Below are 19883 nucleotides of genomic sequence, written 5' to 3'. Positions count from 1 at the left end.
TTTGTACTTGCTGATCCTGCTGGTTGGAAAGCTCTCCCTGACCCCTTTTATCCTTCAAGACTCAGTGCAGGTGTAATCTCCTCTAGGAAGATTTCCTTAACCTTCAATCCTGGATTAGAGATTGTCCTCTGGGCTCCCATTCCTCCCCTACATTCCTTTCTCACAGCATCTAGCACACTGCTCTATAATGCCACAGGTATTTTCTCTCCTATTAAACTCTAAGGTCCTTAAGGGCATGGTTGTCTTTTTCACCTTTGTACTTGGAGTCCCTCATACGGCCACAAAACTTGGTATATAGAAGATGCTCCATGGAAGGATGAGTGGGAATATGGGAATGGCTGGGTGGATATGAATGAATAAGTAGGTGACTGAAACTCAGATGGAACTGGAATTAAAGTTGTCTGTCAACACCGAGCTCTCAATTCCCCATCCCCCAGGAATGGAAAGCCTAAACTTGCAAAATTGTTCCAAAGCCCTGTGAGAAGCAAGATTCTAAATTATCTGGGAAAAGGATATGGCACAGACAGAGAAACTGAACAAATAGTTTAATAACAAGCCATGATTTTTTAAGTGGGGTATGTCCAGGTTGGCATGAAAAAAATTCAGAAAATGTTGACTTTTATGTAAAGTTATATCCACATATACATTCACATAATGCAGAGAGCAGAGTTCTCAGCCAACAAATAGTCTAACTATTTCACTGGGTACAACTTATACCACTCTACACCAAGCCACAGGGATTTTTGACAAAATCTCCTAAAAATATCTAAGTACCTACTTTGACAAGAAAAACAAATCCATAATTAATTAGTATGTTGGAAAGATTTTTCAAATCATAACTGCGATCTGTAGTCAAGGTCTGAAAATTGATGAAACCAACGACTGCTGCCATAACAACATAGATAGCGATATCAAGTCCTTACTGGGTGTGGGACATGGTGCCTCCCTCCCCAAGAACTCAATATTTCACAAGACAGCCACCTTCAAACTTCTTCTTTCATCTGATCCTTATGACAACCCCAGGAGAAGGGCAGGAGAGGGCTGGTATTTTTATCCTGAGTAAACATGAAAATGAATGAAAAGAAAGGAGAGGACTGTGAGCTTGGGGAAAGCTGATGCCAAATTTCCTTTCTCAGCTCTAGTTTGGGGCAATTCGAATGGAAAGTTGCCAAGATGAGAGCACAAGAGACTACCTGATAGAAAGAGATGGCACTGTTTTCCCTGTCTTATAATGATGCCCGCCCCTCCCAGTGCTAAACTTGAGAGTTGCCCTCCTTCTCTCATCTTCTCCTTTCTTTTCCTTCTCTTGTATTCACTCTCTTTATCACTCATGACTCTTTAGCTACTCTGGAAAACTTTGCTTCAGTGTTAATCTTATTTCAATCTTTGCATCTGCTGTTCCCTATGCCTGGAACATGTTCTATAAGGAACTCTTTCCAACCCTTCAGGGGTTCAGATATTAGCTCCCTAGAGATATACACTTGCTGATAAGTAGCCAGACACCTCCCACCCCAACTCTCTTCCATCCTATTACCCTATTTTGTTTCTGCAGAATCAATCGTGGGTCTAGAAGGGATCAGTTAGGCTTCATGCAAATTCAATGTGGCCACTGTACTGTTCTCTCAGATATTATCATCCGCAACTGGGTGTATTCTCTTAGAGAGCATTTTGTGTTCTGGAAGAGTTCACCACTGTATGTCCTGCAAAACAAAGCTGGTCTCTCTAATATGAGTCCTGACAGTGCCGACTTCCTTCTCTGCCCTTACTTAGATAAGTAAATTCTGTTTGATTTATCCCAGAAGTATCAGAACCTGGTCTTTCCAGTAATACAGTCCTGTTATTGACATTGTCAGTACAGTACTTGTGCAGTTTACCAGCACTGAGACAATTCGTTGTCTCAATTCTGTTTTCTTCTTCCTTCATTGAAAACATTTTTTAGCTGGATACATGTTGTTCAGTATAAAGACTACACTTCCCAGACTTCTTTGCTTCTAGCTGTGGTCATGTGACTAAGTATTAGCCAATGGGGTGTGAATTAAGTTATGTGTACAACTTCCAGGTCATATCCTTTAAAAGGAAGAGGAGTGTTCTTACTGTCTTTCCCCTTCCCACTTGCCGGAATATAATCTAGAGGAGGTAGTTAGCCATCTTCCACGTTGTTGATAACCACATCTAGTGATGGCAGATCAGCAAGATAGAAGGAACCTGGGTCCTTAACACCATAAAGCTTCTAATTATCCTAGACTGCTCACCTGCAGACTGTTACATGAGAAAGAAATGAGATTCTCTCTTGCTTAAGCCATTTGTCATGTGGGAGACCCTGCTCGCTCAGCCATTTGTTGTGTGGGGCAGCCTGCGGGGTCTCAGGTCCCACTCTCCACATAAGAATGCAGGATGTGGCTAGACCAAAAAGGAACACCCACAGAGCCATAGACAGGGGAGTCATACAACTATAGTCTCACTGGAGGCACTATAGTCTCACTGGAGTCTGGATCCACACGACCTGCAACCTGCTGTCCACTCCTCTGCCTGCCAACCAACCCACTGACCAACCAACGCAGCCACAGCAGTTATATCAGTGGCTAATTGGCTAACTGGTTACAGCTGATGGTCAATTAGCCACAGCTGACAGCCATCTACTACCCGACTCAGCACCCTTCCACGTGAGGCTAAGAACCTGGAAACTGCTCTCTCGGACTCTGTCCCCACACTATTGTTATTTGGATCTCTCTGTTACAACAGCCAGCCTATAATCTAATGACTAGAATCTGAAATTATCATATTTATTTACTTATTGTATGTTATTTTCTATCACCTCTATAAAACAAATTTAAAGAAGACAGAAACCTGTATCTTTGATCATCATTTTATCCCTAGAACTGGGAACAGTACCTGCTAGATAACATTAGACAACAAATAATCATCAGACAATAAGTAAATATTTGCTATGTGAATGAATAAGTGAAAATATTAAGAAACAACTTTCATTGGTTGACTGAGTTTCTTTCTGTCCAGACTTTTGCTATCCCCTCCCTTTCTGGCCCTCTCTTTCAGCTTGTCTGCCCCTGTTATAACAGACATCTCAGTACTGAGGGTACCCCCATCTCTTTCCACATACTTACCTGATCTTAATGTGAAGGAGGAACTTTTTTGGCTCAGGGGTCTGAACTTTTCCCCAGTTCTTTGCTAACTCAAGTAAGTTTGGAAAGACCTTTTGGTACAAGATCACACTTCAAAGAAAGTCATCTGGGATATCCATTAGCATCTGGTCCCTCCCTGGGTTACCACTATGGTGCTCAGTTTTCTTCCCTTTCATGATGAAGTATCAAAACATGAAAAACAGGGGCTTAGCTACTATGCAATCTGTTGGATTTTTCTCTCACATCCCAGGTGTCTTGGGGTAACCTGAGGTTGTGAGTCTGAAAATATATTAGTCATGGTTTAGAGCAGTGTAATCCAATAGAAATATAATGCAGACTACAAATGCAAGTCGTATGTATAATTTTAAATTTTGTAGTAACTACATCCCATTTAAAAAGTAAAAGGAAACTCATGAATTTATTTTAATGTTATATTTGCATTAATATATTCAAAATATTATCACATCAATGTGTAATCAGTACAAATATTAACAAAATATTTCACATTCTCTTTTTGTACTAAATCTCTGTATTTTACTCTTACAGCACATCTCAGTGGAGTCTAACCACATTTCAAGTGCTTAACAGTCACGTGTGGCTCATGAATGTCATATTGGGTGGCATAAGTCTAGAGGAAAAGGTATTGAATTAGACTGTGTTCAAGTTCTGTCTTAGGCCGATCCCCCAAGGCAATCTGACCTTCAGTTTCCTCATATAGAAAAAGGGGGTAACGGGCGCTGTTTCATAATGCTTTGGGGAGGAATTATAGAACTAATATAAGTGAAAGTGTTGAATAAGTATAAGACACTGTGATTTTTTTTGTAAAATATAAAGGCAGGTTCAGCACACTCTCCCTCTCCTACTCCTCTCTATCAACATCTGAGTTTTTCAGCAAAATAAAGCAGAAGGAAGAAGGACTCACTGTTTTGGTCAATGGATGCATCCTCTATGTCTCTTTCTACGGCCACTGTCCATCTCAGACCTAGGAGGATTTCGGGTGGGGGACACAGTATTAGTCAGGGTTCTCCAGAGAAACAGAACTAATAAGATATAGATATAAATATATACATATAGAGAAGAGAATTATTACCCATTGAGTTCCTGAATAGAACAAAATGTAGGGGGAGGACAAATTCGCTCTCTGCCTGAGCCAAGCCATGTATTTTTCTCCTGCCCAGGATGCTGGTTCTCCTGGTTCTCAAGCCTGTGGACTAGGACTAGGATTTACACCCCTGGCTCAGATGTCCATTCCCACCATCCTGGTTCTATCCCCCACAGCACAGCTATTCCCCTCAGATCCGCCCTCACTGTCCTAGAAGTGGAGTGATTTAGGGGGCTCTAGAAAACACTTTGATTTCCAGATGTCGTTCCACTGTGCCTGACACCCACCATAATGATTCCTTCTAAATGGGTTTCAATCATTGTCCTCTGCTCATCACACCTCCATCCTTAAAATGTGAATACACCTGAGGATAACAACACTTGGGGAGCACAGTAGTTCTTAAACCTCAGTCTGATTCAGCAAGTCTTGGTGAGGGGTCTGGAAATCAGAGGCTTAAACAGCACCCAAAAGAGATTTGTGGAGCATGCTTTGAACAAAACTGTCCTTAAGCTACAGCATGGCCTTGTTTCTCTAAAGCTTTCCTCCTGTGGTGGCTGAGAACACAAATGGCTGGCAGGTCTGGCTTTTCTGACACTTCTGCCACAGAACAAGATCCTAGGGCACTGAGCAATAGGGACTCTGCACATTCATGCACACACACACACACACACACACACACACACACACACAAACATACACACACACCTGCTAAATACAGTGTCCCCACAGCACCTGCTCTGAACCCAGACCACTAGCCAGCCTGCCTCTTGGGCCCCAGACCTTTCAAAAATGCTGGGTAGGTCACAGCCCTCCTCCTGCTCCCACAGACAAAAACACAGTTCAGATGCAGGCAGCAAATTCTTGCTAAGGACACGTATCCATGGGCTGATTAGATAAACACCGCTTAATTAAATTCAAGATCAGAACCTGTCTAAACCCTGCTGGCTGCCCAACAGAGTCGCTCATGAATCTTTCATTTTCATAAATGAGTGATTGTTTGCCTGCTTTGGGGCTTGCCCTGAAGGAAGAGGGGCCTCTGGGTAGAAATAGCTTCCTCTGTTCTAAGGAAAACAGTTACGGGATATTGTTATTCAGGGGATTGGGAGGCTTTGGAAGCTTTTTATGCTTTTGGGAGTGAAGTAAGCATCATGCCTGTTACTGGGCACAGGATGAGTGTGACTAAGGCTGCTTCCAAGAGCCAGAAGGTTGTTAAGAGCTCTGGAACATTCGACCAAATGTATAGCGAGAGGGAGCTACAGAGAGTCAGAGATGGAGCATTGGTAAATATGCAAGCTCACTGCACATGAGACTGTCATGAATAGGCCTAGGGAATTCAGAGAGACAGGCTTTCAATGGTGTTGGTTGCTGCAAGGAATCAGCAAGGGGGTAAAAAAAAGCACCTGTCCCAGAAAATTTTCTCAAAGGAGGTGTCATACGAGATAAAGAAAAGCAACTGTGAAGCCGTATGGGGCAGAAAGAATTCCTCTGCTCAGCAGGGCAGAGCCCACAGTTGCCTTCGAGAGGCTGGCCTTAGAGGGACAGGAGAAAGAGCTTCTCAGCATGACTGGACCAGCACAGTCAGGGGTGCCCCCCAAGAGCCTGGTTTACAGTTCTTGCTATATGAGTCACCTGTGCTGGAGAAAAGGTGATGGAGGAGGGCACAGACACCGCCACCCCCAGGGGAACCTTTCAAATGCCGGGCCCAATGCCTGCCCCTTGCCTTTGCCCGCATCTAAACATTAGATCTGCAGTGTCACTGTGCAAAACAGCCTGGGCTTCAGTTAGCCCGTTTGGGGGTCTCCTTCATCTCTTCCTCTCACTCCAGGGGCTTGTTTCTTCAGGCCTATAGTCTCTTCCAGAAGGCTGAGCAGAGAAGGACAAAGAGGAGAACTGCACATTTTGCAAGTTCCAGTGCAAGGCCTTTGGGGAAGGAAGTTGAAACTAATGGGTAAGCTGTGGCTTTCATTCATCTAGGCGACAGTCACTTCCATTAGCCCGGAAATGTGAGAGGAGGACTGTGCAATCTATCATTGTCCTTTGTGTGTGCCAGTGACACTGCTGACGTGTTACTTTCTAGCTTCAAACTTACCCTCATCAGCAGGACTTTTGCTCCAAGTTCTTATAGAACTGATGCGTCTCATCGCTTTGCAGACGCTTTACGCTCCACCACTGGCTTCCCACTTAGTTCATCTCTCATCTCCCCCTACTGCCAACTCAGAGGCAGTGACAACCGAGGAGACATTGCTGTTCCTATAACCCTACACACTTGTTTCCACTGCCAAGCCCAAATCTGAGACTTATCCCAGCCTGGAATATCTCTCCATTAGCTTTATGACCAGTAGTAGAGATGTCTCCTTGTCATTCTGATAAAGTGCTCTCTGCCCAGTGACACCTTCCAGACTACTTCTCTAGCTCCATTCATCCAGGGATCCCAGAGTTGTAAGGATCAAATGTGAAAGTGCACTATAAACTATGGGACATTCCACCAGACTAGAGTCCATTGTCATGTGTCATGGCTGACTCTAAACTCTGAGTACATTAAAGAGCCATTTACAACCCAAAGGACCCCGAGCTTCTAATTCCCAGTGACAGACCCAGCCCATAGGTTTGTTAATCTCCTCTCTCTACAAAGAATCCAAGGGAGATCCATCAGGAGACTTCAGATTTCACAATCTTTCTGTAACATGCAAATATGCAAAGCAGATGGAGCAGTGTTAAGTCAGAGCTGAACAGAAGAGATACCGAGAAGATAAAGACAGTGGAAGGCAGGATGACAAATGAGAATAGAAACAGGGTCACTAATTGAAAGTCTGTATATAGAATAACACCCCTGACATTTCCCTCCAACATCCCTGCTTGAAAGATGTCTGGCAACCAGGTATTTACATCCAAGCCCAGGAGAAAAAACAGTTAAAATTAAAGCTGAAATTTTGTTTCTACAGAAATGCGAATGAATCTTCTGGTAAGAACTAGGGTATCCAGTGTGGGATCATGCTGTGCTTCAGCAAACCCTCTCATTCTGACATTCAGAGACCCTCCAAAGAACAAGGGGCTGCCTTCTCCCTCATGAAAGCCGAGCCCACCACAGTCAAGGAGACTCGCCACCATCACAGGGCTCCTGGGCAGCCTTGCTATCGTTTCATTCTTAAGCAGCCACAGTCACCAGACTGTGAAATAAAAAGACCATGAGAAATAAAAGATAAAATGACCTTGGAGGAAAAATAAAGAATAGAAGAAAATTAAACTGAAAAAATCTCTCAGTATTTCCAGAGAAAGCTGCATCCATAATACATATAGAAAAGAAACCAACAGAGAAAAAGAAAAATTCTTTAAAAAAATAAAAATATGATTGCTAACTAACAAGAGCAACTGGACCTGGAGCTGAACTGCGCCCTTCACAACTACGATTGAAAGGACAACAACTTGACTTGGAAAAAGTCCTGGAAGTACACGCTGTTCCCCAATAAAAGTCCTGTTCCCCTTCCCCAATCTTTAAAAAAACAACATATGATTGCTAAAAAATTTTAAAGTTAGTAAACATTGAAAGATTAAATTCCTGAAAGTATCCCAGAGTGTAAAACATTAAGACAAAGTGGGTGAAAAAAAGGGAGAGAAAGAGAAGAGGTACACAGGGCAATCCAACTAATAAGATTCCCAGAAAGTGAGAAGACGGGAAATGAAAGGACAGAAACAATCAGTGAAATAACAAGATAATTTCCCAAAGCTGAGAAAGGATGCAAATGTTTAGGATGAAAGGTCCTAAAGGACTGTCAGAACAGTCCTTTAAAAAAAGTCCTCTGTTAAATCACAGCATTGTGACATACTGGAACATAAAAGACAACAATAAAGTCTTAAATGCATCCAGAAAAAAAGAAAAGAGGTTCTTAGTTACAACAACAACAAAAATAATCAATACGGCTAACTTATACAGAATAGAAATGCATGGAAGGATGTTGAGTGAACTACCTATTGATGGAATAGCTGTAGACAGAGGCTCAGAAAATAGGCAGAAACAAAGGGAGGCCAAAAAACAAGAGGAGAGTCAAGGTCATGCCACAGAAACAGCCTGGTTGCAATAGAGCTGCCACTACTGCTGGGTTCCGCGTCCTGCTTCCAAGATCACCACCACTATCACTACCATTGAACTCTGAATACTTCCCCCACCCAAAATAAATTTTGCACTATTCACTCCAGATTCAAAGTTCCAGATGGAAGTATCTGATGCACTAAGCCAAGGCACATGCTACTACCCTAGCTTTTAGAAGTCAGAGAGAATAATTAGCTGTCCTTCTGCATGGAAGTTGGCCCCTGCATCCCACCGAGACTCTCACAAAAGTAGATTTTTCAAGCTTCAGAAGAGGTTCAGATGCCAGGCCATCAACACCAAAATAATAAATGTCTACTACATTTCACCCCTCTGACTCTTCACCGTGTTTATATACCTCTCTTCATATTTACAATTCCAAAACATACATTAAAATGTTCACACCTTCAATAGGCAACCATCTTCACACACACACACCCCCATGTAATAAAACTAAAGTTATATTAAACTTTGGTGCATCTGTCAACAATTCATGACTTTCTCGGTGATGTCCATTTTTCTTCCAGCTCTATCACAATCCCCTATTGATTTGTGAAAATTTGGGGCTTACATACCTTAGACAGGACAGTGAGATAAAGAGAGAGGAAGGAAAAAAATAAATTAAATTTAAATATATATGAAATTTGGGTAAGTATTACAGTCTTCATTTCTGCAAGTGGTCACAATGCTATGTGAACTTTACTCCTCTTCAGTTGGTAATGGTAGTAGACACATTGTAAGAAAAATAAATTTAAACTTAAGAATCTACTCCAATGAGGACAAATCACTGTCTTCCACATGAGAGAAAGAATCTAAAGCACTCAACCTTCCACATGGTGCCAGCTAACCCTCTCTGAGCACCATATTGGAGTCCCAGGGTTGTATTGCACACCGAGAAGCGGCAGTCAGCCGATCCGCCTTTGTAAATGGAAGGGCATCTGTTCATCTGATTATTAAGAACCCTCCTTGCAGCGAGGAGTCTTTGGTGAGCAGCCTCCAGGAACACAAGTATTCTCACACTTCGTTCATTTGGAGAAGCCAATGCATATAACTCTTCTCCAAACCTTCCACTCTCCCACCATCCAGTGTTGCTCCTTTCAGATCCCCAGCCATAGGCCAAAACACTATGTGTTATACATGAAGCAGTGTACATTCTTTCCCCGGGCCACTCTCTTTCCATGCAAATGCACAGTGACATGGACTGTTCAAAACTCTGCCCACTAGGAGGTTCTCTTCCCCAATGTCCTTTAGGGCGACCCCAAGTGAAGCTGCTGTTCCAGCCTACTTCTGGCTGATGCCAGAGCACTGAGCTCTGTTTGATTATGCTGTTTTTCAATTCTTGCTAAGCATCTTTCCCTCCCTCCTGCAGCCACAGACACCCAGAGAATGACTTCTACCATTTTTCAGTTTCAAGTCTAGTCCCTGAGCATTAGGGGCAAGATTCCCCTTTATAGATACAAACATATTTGGAGAGGCTTAGGGAACCACCTTAGAGTTCCTCTGATCCAATCACGCCCTGGCCATTCTTTCCTTCAGGCCTACACACAGCCCTCAGATATGGCTTATTCACATAGTGGACACTCATGAGGTTGCTGACTGGCTGACCTGAAAAGATGGATATTTAAGACCGCCAATGTTTGAGGCCCCACGTGTTTATTATATTGTTTAAAAATAAATGCATTAGAGCAGGTTGGGTTACCAGGAAGCAGATTCTGAGATGGGTGTTAGTGGGAGAAGGTTTATTTAGGAAGATCTTGGAATCAACACTTGGAAAAGAAGAGAAAAATGCAGGTTGGGCCAAAGGAGCAGATGGAGTGTGATACAGGATCAGTGACAGCTGCGGGTCCTATAGTGAAGCTCAGAAGCGGAAATGCGCTTTCAGAGCTGTCCTCAGTGGGAGCAGAGGATGCCCAGCTTTCACATACTACATTTCATTGGAAATACTTGATCTATATTTAGATTTTATAAAACTTACAGTTTAAAAAGTAGATTCATATACCCAAGTTGTTCCAAACACACTTAAATTTTCCCAATAAGTAAATTGCAGATCAGTTTTCAAATGTAAATTAAGTGACAGTACATACAATTAAAAATTCAGTTCCTGGGGCCGGCCCGGTGGCTCAGTTGGTTAGAGCTCCATGCTCCTAACTCTGAAGGCTGCCGGTTCGATTCCCACATGAGCCAGTGGGCTCTCAACCACAAGGTTGCCAGTTCAATTCCTTGAGTCCTGCAAGGGATGGTGGGCAGCGCCCCCTGCAACTAAGATTGAACAGGGCACCTTGAGCTGAGCTGCGCCCTCCACAACTAAGCCTGAAAGGACAACAACTTGAAGCTGAACAGCACCCTCCACAACTAGGATTGAAAGGACAACTTGAAGCTGAATGGCACCCTCCACAACTAAAATTGAAGGGACAACAAATTGACTTGGAAAAAAGGCCTGGAAGTACACACTGTTCCCCAATAAAGTCCTGTTCCCCTTCCCCAATAAAAAAAAAAAAAAAATTCAGTTCCTCAGTTGTACTAGCCCCATTTCAGGTACATAATCGCCACACGTGGCGAGTGGCTGCCCTACTGGACAGTGCAGGCCTACACTATAGAAATCATGTCCATGTACTCCTTGTGCGGAAAAGGTTATGGCTTTAGTCTGTAAGTGCCTCAGTTTCCTCCTCTTCAACATGGGACCAATAATGTAGAGCTGTTGGGACAGAGCCAGGAGTGCAGTTTCCAGGCTCTCGGCCTCACATAGAAAGCTGCTGGCTCAGGTAGTAAATGGCCATCAACTGTGATTGCATGGCCATCAGCTGTGGCTAGTTGGCCGTCAGCTGTAACCAGTGAGCCATTGGCCACTAATATAACTGCCGTGACTATGCTAGCAGAAATGGGGGCTAGCAAGAAGATGGTGGCTGAGCTAGCAAGAGCGGATTGCAGAGAGGTGGATGCTGCCAGTGAGACTATAGTGGTATGACTCCCCCATCTATGGCTCCATGGGTTTTCCTTTTTGGCCTCACCGTGTCCTGCGTTCTTATGTGGGGAGAGGGAGCTGAGACCCCGCAGGCCACCCTGCGTGACAAATGGCGCAGTGAGCAGGGTCTCCCGCATGACAAGAGCACAGATACAGGTCATTACCAATCCATTACAGCCACCTTACAAAAACGAATGTATACAGGTGCCTACTTCTGCCATAAAACTCTTAGAGTGTCTGTGGTTCAGAAATGGAAAGAGAAGAAACTGCAAAGCGGACCGGCCTACGGGAGCTGACCGTGGCAGATCCCAAGCAGCGTCACAGGCAGGACTGGCTTGTCTATGAGTTTTGCCCCAACCAAAGATCTCACCTCCTAATTCCAAAAGGTCAGAATGTTCCTCTTTGCTTTTTTATGGTGCTGACAGTTCTACCAATTAGAGATTCCTCTGCGTCTCAATTCATATAACTGTTAAAGATATAAGATTATTAATCATTCATATCTTAGAAATATTTTGATCAGATGGCTTACCTCTTAACACCTACGTGAGATCAACAGTGAATTCAAGACCTTTCAAGAAAGAAAGGAAAACAGTAATTTCAGGGCATAAAGCGCCACCTGGGTGTGGAGCCTCCTTAGAAAGCTCACAGCAACCTGGAAGCACTGAGGAATCTGCCACGGGGCATCAGGAGATGGAAGGGGTGCAGAAATAAATACAGGAGGAGCTGCCAAGGAAATGTCAGGCAATGCAGTCCTGTGGCCGAAAAGAAAAAATGGGACACTGTTTCCTCCTCACCTCCTTGCTGCTTTTCTTCTCCTACTCTCCTTTTTCCTCTTCTACCTCCTTTTCTTTCCCTGTCCTTTTCCTCCTCCATCTTCTCCTTTGTCCTTCCTCCCTTTCTCAGTTCCTGTCTTTGTCTTTCCTTGTCCCTACTTTCTCTGCTCACGTCTACAAATGGCTTCCTCCTCGTAGAGAGCAGGAATCAAGCTAATATTTGCAGTGGTAAAAATATCTACTACATACTGAGTTAAGTTTCCTTTTTTGGACTACTCTGAGAAATTACCACTAGGTATAATATTATTTTTGTAAGAAAATGAGTTCCTAGTTCCAAGCATCTATTTACTTAGCTGGCAATTGCCTGTATGTAGACTCTGGTATGCAGGGCCCTGCCCAAAGTGAAGCTCAATAAATATTAGTTTACTAGAAATAAATAAAGGTGTTGGCATTCTTGGATGTAAGTATATTCCATCACAAAAAAACAAACCGAACACATTCTGGTAGGTTTAGTAGCCAGATTGAGAACAGACTTTGATGAAAATATTCATCCATCAACTCAGAAGCCACCTTTTGTTATAACAACAAAAATCTTCCCAATAGCTGGAGGCCGTATGTTAAACAAACTTGAAGAAATATTTTCATCAGTGAATGTCAACTTCTTACATCTAAACCTGTCAAAATAATGAGTTCTAAAACGTAATCTAAATTCAGTTTCATATTTATAAATGGAAGGTTATTTTTTCTGTTTCTGACACATGAAAATAAGCAAGTGCACATTCAAGTTTTACCAACTCCCCTGGTTAAATTTTCAAATTAATTAAAAAATGTCTCCATGTAATTTGTATAAAATGCTAGGTTGGAGCTGTTTTTCTTTTGTCTGAATATACACACAATAAAGATCATTCTTCCAGGGTCTTTTCTTTTTTGTGGAGGGAGGAAGTGCTTTGGTTTGTTTTTATTATTATTAATTACATAATAAAAATATAATAATATTAAAATTTTAAAAACATGCTCATAATTTTACCACCTCTGCAGAATCAAAATGTTTTTATTTCTTTAACTGAAGTTAGTTTTAAACTAAAACTTCTGTCTGGATATAGGCAAGACTGTCACACACACACTGATGTCATTAACATTTTAATTATGCAAACAAGTTCTTTTCAGATACTAACATATGTATTACTGTTCTTTTAGCTTTATAGTTGAGAAAATACGTAATATAGTTAGTGTGGAGCCAGAGCACGATTCTCGACAAATTCACACTTGACCCTGCCTCCCACCCACTCAAGCATACTAGGGTCTCAGCAAGCTCTTTCTCTAGCTGCCTAGCAATTGTGCTTCCAGACCGCAGAGTCAGATACCTAAATTAAGGAGAGTCACACAAGCTTTGGAGCGGGCCTCCTGGCCATCAGCAGTGCAGTTATCTTTGGAAATTTAAATGTGACACAGAGAACTGTCATGAACTGGGAAGTACTAAAGTGAACTCTGCCAATCAAAGTGATTGAACCTCTGGCCTAGCCTTTCTGCTCTCAGAACGGAATTGCACAGCCTGGCTGCACTCATTGCTGTACTGTCCCTTCAGCCAATTAGTAAGAATAGGTTCCCTTTATAGGAGTGATGCTAACAAAGGGGTGAAAGGAAGAGAGAACACAGGGCTTTACACAGTTTTACCAACACATTAGATGCTTAACAAATGTCGGCTTGTTGATCTTCATGTAGAAAAGAACACCATTAAAAAGCACAATAAATTACTCCAAAGTTAAGACATCCCAGTCACCACCATTCAGATTAAAAAAAAATAGAGCATTATCAGCAACCCAGAAACCTGCCAAGAGCCCCTGCAGTCATTGCCTTCTTTCCTCCCCATAGGTAAATACTATCCTAATTCTAACACCATAGACTATTCAGTTCTACAGCCATGAAACTGCACGTGTTTATTCTAACACCATAGTTTAGATTTGCCTGTTTTGAACTTTATATAAATGAAATTGTACAGTATGCATGTTTGTGAAATTCATCCACATTGAGGTATACAGTTGTAGTTGACTCATTTTTTTTACCCTGCATGCATATATCATGCTACATACAAATACCTTTTCTACTGTAGAAAGATATTTGGGCTGTTTCCAGGTTTGGGCTATTACAAATAATGCAGCAATGAATATTTTCATGCATGTCTTTTGGTTACGTACACATGCATTTGTTGGGTTTCTGTTAAGGAGGTTCAGAACTGGCCTCCTCAGGATGAGCCACTTTGACCCTGGAGACCCTGAGGGCTCACGAGAAGCTTTTACTTCTCCCTTAAAGAATTTACATTTGGGGCCTTGCCCATAATAAGAGTTATTACCAGAAATAACTTTCTATGATTTATGGCAGGGCAAACTTCTAGTTAAATTGAGTATCTGCTCTTCTTATCACCCTGCAAAATGACCTTCCTCCCCTCTGAAGCCCCAAGGCACCTTACCTCATCTCAGCCAGAATGCCATACACACCTCATTTTAACTTCCTGTCTCTGACGACCCCACAGAGAAAATCTCTGACTTTCTCACTTACGTGGGGTTCCCATAACGTAAGCATGCAATTAAATTGGGTTATTTTCTTTTCTTTAAACTGTCTCATGTCAATTTCATTATTAGACCATCCAAAAGAAGTTAGAAGGGTAGAAAAAAGTTTCTTCCTCCACTTTAGTATCTAAGAGTGAATTTCTACGTCCTAGGGTAGATGTAAATTTAACTTTATTAGAAGTTGGCAAACTTTTCCAAGGTGTTTGTATTAATTTGTACTCCCCCCAGGAGTATAAGAGTTCCAGTGCTTCCATATCTTTGATGACACTTGGTGTTATCAGTCTTTTTAGTGTTAGTCATTCTGGCAGGTGTATAGGGCTATTTCATTGCGGTTCTTAATTTAAACATCCCTGATCACTAAAATAACTAAGAAGCTTTTCATGTGTTCAGTGGACATTGAATTACCAAAGTTCCTTTTGAGGTTCTTTCGTCCACTTTTTATTAGATTGTCTATCTTTTTCGGATTGATACAAGGACATCTTTTTTATAATCTGCCAAGGATCCTTTTGCTATATGTACTGCAAATATCTCCTCCCACTCTGTGACTTGACTTTACAACTCTCAATGGTGTCTTTGATAAACAAAGGATCCTAATGTCAGTGTAGTTCAATTGATGAATATTTATTTTCTGATTAGTGCTTTTTGTGTTCTGTTTATCTTTGTCTTCACAAGATCATGGAGATACTCTCAGATGTAATCTTCCAGAAGATTATTGTTTTATTTTCACATTCAATCTACAGTCCACCTGGAATTTATTTATTAAGCATTAAGATTTATTTTTTTCCAGATGGATGTCTAATTTGTCCAGCACCATTTATTCAAAACACCATCTTTTTCTATTGCTCTATAATCCCACCTTCTTTATCATAAATAAAGTGTCCATATATATGTAGATCTATTCTGAACTCCATTCAATCACATTTGCTTTTTTTTTTTTTAAGTAGACGGTGGAGTGTGTTTATCTGCACTTATGCATTGTTTTTTAAACTGCATACTAAAGCTTTATTAAAACTTAATTTGCAATAAAGTAAGTCTTCCAACTTTCTTCTTCTTCAAGATTGTATTGGGTTTTTTTTTTTGGCCCTTTGTAATTGTGTAAAATTTTAGAGTCAGCTGGTCAATTTGACTAGAACAGCTGCTGGGATATTGATGGGACTACCTTGAATTTATAGATCAATTTGCAGAGAATTCACATCTTTATGAAATTGAGTTATTTAGTCCATAAACATAGTCTATCCTTCCATTTATTTAGGTTTTAATTAATTTCTCTTCACAATGCTTTGTAGTTTTCATTGTGGAAGTCTTATACTTCTTTATTAGACTATTATGTATATGATATATTTTGATGTTATTATAAATGACAAAAAATTTTAAATTAATTTTCTAATTCTTTATTCCTGAAATAGAGAAATGTTATATTTATACTTTTTGACTTTTAGCCAGTGATCTTGCTAAATTCATTTACTAATGCCAATATTTTATCTGCAGATCCCTTTGTGTTTTCTATATACACAATTATGTCATCTGTAAATAATGATAGTTCCAATTCATTTACTCTTTCAAAAAATTGATATTGACATATTATGCTGCATAGAACTTCCGATACAATATTGAATAGAAGTGATAATAGCAAGAATACTTGTCTCATTTTCAATTCCTAAAGGAAAACATTCAATATTTTATCATTAAGTGAGATGTTGCTAAAGGTTTTTGTACATACCTTTTGTCTGTTTAAAAAATTTTTCTTTCATTCTTGGTTTTCTAAGAAGTTATTATTATTATTATTATTATAAATGGATATTGAATTATATTGTTTTTATGCCTATTGAGATAATTGTATTATTTTTCTCCTTTATTTTGTCAATGACATGAATTACATTGATTTTTAAATGCAAAATGAACCTCACATTAGTAAAGTAGAGTCATAATGTATTATCTTTTTATATATCACTGAATTTAATTTGCTAATATTTTGTTTGGTATTTTTGCATTTCTGTTCATGAGAAAGATTGCTTTACAATTTTTATTTTTTGTAAAGAACTTAATAGGTTCTGCTATCTTAAAATGTGTTGGAAAGTTTTTCTTCTTTCTATTCTCTAGAAGAGCTTATGTAAGAGCAGTGTTTTGTTTGTTTGTTTGTTTGTTTGTTTGTTTTAAGTAATTTAGAAATTTTATGATGAAGCTCTCTGGTTCTGGAGTTTTCTTTGTGGGAAGTGTTTCTTTATGGATTCAATTTCTTTTAGAGCTATAGAACTATTCAGATATTTTATTATTTCTTCTACGTCACTTTGGTAAGGTGGTTTTTGATAAATAGGAATTTATCAATTTCAACTAAGTTGTCAAATTTAGTGGCAAATTTAGTAGTTCATTAAATCCTTTCATTATCCTCTGAAAGTCTTTTTCATTCCTGATATTACTACATTGTACCTTCTATCTTTGTGATTGGTGTTGCCAAGAGCTTATCAATTTTATCAGTCTTTTTACAGAACTAACTTTTGGCTTTGTTGATTCTCTCTCATACATTTTTACTATATCATTCATTTCTGCTTTTAATTTTTACATATTCTTCCTTATGTATTCTGGTTTAATTTGCTATTTTTCCTACTAATTAAGATGAATTGTACTTTAAAAAGATGAATTGAGATGATTGATTTCTCAGCTTCTCTTCTTTCCAAATACATACATTTAAATGCCATAAATTTCTCCCAAATCATACTTTAATGGCATCATGTTTCAATATGTCATATTTTAATTATCATTCAGGTTAAAATATTCCCTTATTTCCATTGTTATTTTTTCCCTTGACTCATGAGCTATTTAGAAGTATATTGTTTAATCTTCAATCCAAATACTTAGAGATTCTCCAGTTATCTTTTTGTTATTGGTTTCTAGTTAAGTTTTATTGTGGTCAGAGAACATACTTGATATTGCTTCACTATTTTGAGGTTTATTAAGACTTAATTTATTGTTCAGCATATAATCTATTTTGCTAAATGTTTCATGTACACCTGGAAAGAATGTACATTGTGGAGTTTTTGGGTACTGGGTTCTGTACATGTCAGTTAGGTCAGTTTGTCAATCATGTTGCTTACTGTTTTGTGTGTGTGCGTAATTGTTCTATCAGCTACTGAGAAAGATGTGCTAAAAATGCCCACTATAATTGTGGATTTGTCCCTTTTGTTTTTGTCATTTTTACTGGCGCCCTAGCCAATAAAATGCAAATAAGAGAAGAATTTAAGGCATAAAAACTGAGAGGCAGAGACAAAAACTAGCACTACTTGCAGGTGATATTATTGTTTACTTGGAAATCCATTTTTAAAAGATTACAAATAATAAGAAAAGTCAGTAATATTGTGGAGTACAAAACTAATATAAAATAGTCAATAGTTAGAAGCTAGTTGATTGTGATAGAGGAAAATATTTCATTTACATTAATAAGAACTATAACAACAAAAAGGATAAATATCTTACAAATAAATTCAAGAATAAATGTACAAGATGTATACTAAAAAAAAATCTTTAAAATATATCAGAAGGACACATCAGAACATATAAATAAATAAGAAAGCATACCATATTTTTGGATAAGATGACTCAATCTGATTATCCTTTCTTATATCGAGTATACTGATCTTCTTAATTTGATTTTTAAATTTAGTATAATCTCAATAAACCTGAAAATGGGTAGGGGGGGTTAGCTAGACAAAGGAATTCTAAAGTTCACACTAGAAATTAAGCAAACAAGATTTTCAAGAGAAGCTCTGATAAAGAGATCAAAGAAGGAGGGTTGCCAAATGTAAAAATATTCTCCAAAGCTCAGTAATTAAAGCAATATAGCACCAGCACATGAATATATGAACCAACAGAATAGAAAGTCAAGTCCAGAAAAAGAACACAAACACTAAATCAGTGGGCAAAACTTAGCCATTGAATAATGAGAAAGGGTGCGGGGGGTAACTAGGTAGCTAGCTGGGAAACATTAATGTTGGACTCATATATCACTCTGTGTTCCATGATATGTTCCAAATGGATCAAATCTTTACATATAAAAAATAAATCAATAAAAGTATTAAATGACTAGATGGGATAATTTTTCATAATCTCAGAGTGTGGAGAATTTTTAATTATGACCCAAAATCCAGAAACCATAAAAATATCAATAAATTCAATTATCTAAAACATTTTTAACCTCTGCCTGACAAAAGTAAATCCCTCCATCAAAAAAATGACAAACTGGGAAACATAATTACAACTCACTATAGACATAGAAAAATCTTCCTACTAGTATATAAAAAGCTCTGGCGATTGATCAGAAAAAAGGCCAATAACCCATTAGAAAAATGAACAAATCTAAACAAACCTACAATTCAAAGAATATGTAAATTATTCTTAAGTATACTTTCAAGTGCTCAATTTCACACATAGTAAGAAACATGCAAATTGAAACTTGCCTAAGAGATCATTTTTCACCATAAAATTGGCAAAAATCCAAAATTTGATCGCATGTTCTGTTGCCAAGGCTGTGGGAAACAGGCACTGTCCTACCTTACTGGTGGGAGTATAAATTTGTACAACCCAGATGGACGGCAATTTAGCAATAGCTATCAAAATTCCAAATGTATGTGCTCTGAGACCCAGCAGCTCCACTCTGAGGAGTTTACCCTACAAATATATTTGCATAGCTACAAAATGGCAAACATAAAGCTTATTTATTGCAGCATTGCAGTCAGCAGTGAAAGATTGGAGAGAACCTGATACTTGTCAGAGGGGGACTGGTTAAATAAACTCAATGAAATATTCTGTAACTGTGAAAAAGAAATAAGGAAGCTCTTCTATACAGTGATATGGAAAACTCTCTAAGACATGTTAAGTGAAAAGAGCAGGGACTGAATGCTGTATAGAGCACACAAATATTTATATTGCAAAATAGGGAAAACAATACATTTGTATTGTTATTTACATTTGTCTTCAAAATCTCTGGAAGGGTAAATAAAAGACTAAAAACAGGGCTTACCTTGCCATTGGGTCTGGGGACTGAGCACATGAATGACCAGTATGGGATGGAGATTTTTCAACGTAAACTTTTCATACTTCTTGACGTTTTCACTATGGGAGTGTATTACTGTTCACATTTATTTTAAATATAAAACAAAGAACCATCCTAACACTATTGTCACACACATTTAATTCCACACATGGTTTAAACGCACTGTAGCTTTAACAAGGCCCTGTGTGCCTTTACTAGGTACATCAGT

The sequence above is a fragment of the Rhinolophus sinicus genome, chromosome 3, assembly GCF_057876585.1.
Source record: "Rhinolophus sinicus isolate RSI-liver-muscle chromosome 3, RSI-T2T, whole genome shotgun sequence".
Lineage (NCBI taxonomy): Eukaryota > Metazoa > Chordata > Mammalia > Chiroptera > Rhinolophidae > Rhinolophus > Rhinolophus sinicus.
The sequence above is the reverse complement of the archived record's forward strand: the minus strand, read 5'-3'. Positions refer to the sequence as shown.